We start from the raw sequence: 4,593 nt of genomic DNA, 5'->3' as shown, positions 1-4,593 counted from the left end.
TGAATTTTGGCTTCGTGAGATAACTTTTTTACGTCATGTGGTGTCTGCTGAGGGAATTAGGGTTTGATAAACCGTAATTCATACATAGTTCTATCCCATGCTTAGCACATTTTATGGATGATTTTTCCTTAAAATTGGTGAATTCAATGCTCCTAATGCCTTAATTTCATGTTTTATACTTAGGTGAGCATAAGAGAGTGAAAGGAACGAGAAACGAGACAAAAACGGATAAAATGGGCCAACATATGAAATCAACACAACCGGGACTTCCTCAGATGGGCAGACCACATGGCTGTGTCCCTTTGGCAAGCTCAAAGAATGATTTACACAGGTAAATCACACGTCTGTGCCCATTTAACAGCCTTGACTATGACCTTAAGCAATCGCACACGGGCATGTCCCCGCCAAGCCCAAGTTTAGTCCAATTCAGAAAAGGCCACTTTTGAGGGCTCTTAGGCATTCCAAAGCCTATAAATACACACTAGAAGAGGAGAGGAGGGAGGATGGCATAGGAGGAAGCAAGGAATTGCTCAAGGAAACCGATCGATCCATCTCAGAAGTTGGATTCACCATCAAGACTGAAGATCTCCCTTCAAATTCCCCTATGAGTTTTTGGTTTATTATGTTTTGTTATTTTATTCTTTTGAGATGTTTTCTTTCATTAGTATGAACTAAAACCCCTATATACCTAAGGGGAATGAAATCTAAGACGGATCTTGTAATTATTATCTGAATTGTATGATAAATATTTGACTTGTTCTTAATTATGTGTTCTTAATTCTTGTTTTGATATTCTAGGATATTGATTCATGTTAAGCTCTTATTCAGAGGACGAATACACCCCGTCTAAGAGTAAATTTGTCATAATTAAGTGGAGTTGGTTGCACACCTAGAGATAAGATGACAAGATTTTTCTGAATTAGGGTGAAACCTATTAAGGGGATCCATAGATCGAGTTAATACAACCCTAGGGCGTTAAATAGAAAGAGATTTCAATTATTCAAACTAGGGTTAGACGTTGTTAGTCTCGAGAGAGATAATAGCGATCTCTACGGAACAAGTTGAATGAATAAATCATCCGATTCAGAGTCAAATAACAAGTGAAGTCTAGCTGGATTTTTCCTTAGGTATTGTCTTAATCAATTGAGTTTTCCAAAAAGTATTTTCCCTAAATTTCTTTTCTGTGATTTCTTAGTTTAGTTAGTTAGTCAGATAAAGAAAACCCTTTTATTTTTTAGGCTAGATAATAAAAAAAAAGTTGATACTAGTACTTTTAGTTCTTTTGGGTTCGATAACCCGGTCTTGCTAAAGCTATACTACTTTCGATAGGTACACTTGCCTTCATTGTGATAATAGTTAGTTTCAAGAATGATTCATTATAAATATTTAAAACCTGCCACGAATATCACGTACCAAGTTTTTGGCACCGTTGTCGGGGAACTAAGATATTAGGAACACTCGATTTTTATTACTTTAGCCATTTTACTTTTAATGTAATTTTAAATTTTATTTTATTTTCTAATTCTTCTTTTTCCCTTTTTTTGCAAGGTTCTTATAGTTTATGACTAGAAGAAACCCGTCAGGACCATTACTCTTTGATAGTAGATCGATCGCACAGTTCGCAGAAACCAAAGAGAAATAAGGTGAAGCTTAAGATACACAGAGGACGAGTAAGAGGACGATATTCAAACCACAACCAAGGAGATGGCTGAAAATTAGGAAAACCTGATACCTCCTACGATTGCTATTAATCTAGTAAATCAGAATCCTACTCCGCGCACTTTGTATGATTATGCTAAACCTTCTTTAACAGGAACTGAATCAAGCATAGTTAGACCTGTTATAGCTGTAAATACTTTTGAACTGAAACCTAACACAATTCAAATGATACAACAATTTGTTCAGTTTGATGGTTTCCAGGACGAAGATACCAACACTCACTTAGCAAACTTTTTAGAATTATATGATACATTTAAAATTAATGGTGTTTCTGATGACGCCATTTGCCTTCGGTTATTCCCTTTTTCATTGAGAAACAAAGCTAAACAGTGGTTGAATTCATTACCACGGGGGTCAACCACTACTTGGGAACAAATGACCGAAAAGTTCTTATTAAAATACTTTCCACTGGCTAAAACGGCTAAATTACGTAATGATATCTCTTCTTTTGTGCAGATGGATTTAGAAACACTCTACGATGCATGGGAGAGATACAAGGACCTTTTGCGAAGATGCCCTCACCATGGGTTACCACTCTGGCTACAGGTTCAAACTTTTCATAATCGCCTGAATCCTTCGACACGACAAATGGTTGATGCAGCTGTTGGTTGAACCATCAATAATAAAACACCTGAAGATGCCTATGAATTTATATAGGAGATGTCACTGAATAACTATCAGTGGCAAGTCATGAGGACAAAGCCAATGAAAACAGCCGGCGTTTATAACGTCGATTTGGTCACCATGCTCTCTAATCAAGTAGAACCCTTGAATAAGAAAATTGATGGTTTTCTTAGTTCTTCACAAGTTCACCCAGTAATGCAGTGCGAAGCAAATAGAAGTGGATTGAGCGATTCAGAATACCCACCTTATGGCCACAACATGGAGAATGAGCAGTTAAATTACATGGGTAGTAATCCTCGATCTTAAAACAATCCTTATAGCAATACTTACAATGCAGGTTGAAGGAATCACCTAAATTTTTCATGGGGAGGCCAAGGAAATCAGAAAAAACTACTCCCTCCAGGCTTTCAGCTACTGCCATACTAGTAGGAGAAAAAGCCGAACCTTGAGGAGATGCTAACCAAATTCATCTCAGTCTCAGAGACTCGTTTTTAGAATACCAAGACGACACTCAAAAACCAACAAGTATTGATCCAAGGGCTTGAAACTCAAATTGGATAGCTGGTTAAGATGATTTCAGAAAAAGCACCAGGAAATCTACCTAGTAACACCGAACCCAATCCAAAAGCACATGTGAAAGTAGTTACACTATGGAGTGGGAAATTGTTAGCTAAATTAGAAAAGAAGCCACAACAAGAAGCTGACAGAAGCAAAGGAGAGGAGGTAAAACCCAAAAGCAATGACAATCCAATGCCGAAGGAATATTAACCACCAATTCCATACCCAGAAAAGTTGAAGAAAGACCCCATGTGTGACAACCCTATTTTAAACCTAGTCGAAAAGTGGTTTCGAGACCACAAAACTGAGTCGCGAAAATAATTGAATGTTATATTCTATGTTTATTATATGTGAAATTTCATATGTGGAAATATTGTGTTTTGATTTCTGTCATTTGGATGTGGAATTAGTTAAAAAAGACTTGTTTGAGAAACATTGAAAATGTGATAGGCAAATATGCAGTGGCCAAATATTATATGGTTTAGTATTGTGGGGGACTTGCATGTCAAATGGACCATTTTGAATGTAAATGACCGGTCAACACATGCATGCAATCATGTGTTTTCCTATCTTTATTTTAGTTGGTGGAAATTATATGTTAAATAAAGAAATAAGCATTATATTATAATGGTTTTATATTGTGAAATAATGAATTTATAATAGAAAATGGTGATAAAAACAAAGTTCCACCCGTCCTTTCTTCTATTTTGCCGAAACCATAAAGAAAAGAAAAGAAAATGAAGCTAAGGCATTCAGCTATGGTGAATGTATAGATAAAGGTATGATTTCATGTGATTCTTTTGGATTTTTGTGGAATTGAGTTGGTTTTGAAGCTCTTAGCATGACCCATGTGTTAATTTTTGAATTTGTGATGCATGAAGCATTCGGTTATGTTTCCTATATGTTAAATTGTTGATGTTTTGAAGTTATGTGATTAGAAATGGTTATAGGTGAGTATGAACTAAGTAAAAATTTCTATGAATGGTTAATATGGACAAAAATCTCAATCGACTATTATGGAGTAAGGTGAAATTATGCTTAATTTTGGAAATTAAAAATTTAATTGTTAGTAAGTGTTTTTTTTATGGATGCCAAATGTGGACTTAAATTGGGAGGTTAATAATTTGTTGTTTATTCAGTTATATATATACATTCGGTCATGGAGGATTTGAGATGAATTTAATTATTGTTTTAGTTGAATAATAAGATAGACATGGATAAACTCAATTAGGTAAATTTTAAGCTCTTGGATTGAATTGGGAGGATTAAAATACTCTAGGGAGTATTCAGTTAAGGTGTGGGAGATAGAATGTTGAGGTAAGTTGGTTTGTGTTTTTGTCGAATGCACTTGATATTAAGACATGGTTTAGTTAAATGCATTTGACATGAAAGGAATTGAGTTGCCGTGTATGTGATAGTGGGAAAATAAATTTAATTTGCTTGACTATAAGTAAATGAATGTCCAATTTAGGTTTGGTATGATGTTAATATGAAAATGTTATGACAAGCTGGTCGTATTTAAGAACTATGTGCAGTCAGTCATGTTATGTGTTTAATTCATCAATGATGAAAGTGCCGTATGATATATGTGTTTCAAATTAATAGAATTTGGGTTATGATGAATTGATAAGATGATTGAATTAGTTTATTTGTTTAATTAAGCTCAAGATCAAAGAGAGCCAAGTTCGGATA

General features: G+C 35.0%; 1 non-coding gene across 1 annotated transcript; it reads right to left on the bottom strand.

Annotated features, from left to right (window-relative positions):
* Positions 1-2,142: 2,142 nt before the first annotated feature.
* Positions 2,143-2,249, bottom strand: LOC121208080 (small nucleolar RNA R71). Its single transcript, XR_005903088.1, has one exon. It is a non-coding gene; the product is annotated as a small nucleolar RNA R71 (small nucleolar RNA).
* Between the last annotated feature and the right edge of the window lie 2,344 nt (positions 2,250-4,593).

The sequence above is a fragment of the Gossypium hirsutum genome, chromosome A01 (assembly GCF_007990345.1).
Source record: "Gossypium hirsutum isolate 1008001.06 chromosome A01, Gossypium_hirsutum_v2.1, whole genome shotgun sequence".
In the NCBI taxonomy this organism is placed as follows: Eukaryota; Viridiplantae; Streptophyta; class Magnoliopsida; order Malvales; family Malvaceae; genus Gossypium; species Gossypium hirsutum.
Note: the sequence above shows the minus strand (reverse complement) of the source record. Positions and strands in the feature narration are given on the sequence as shown.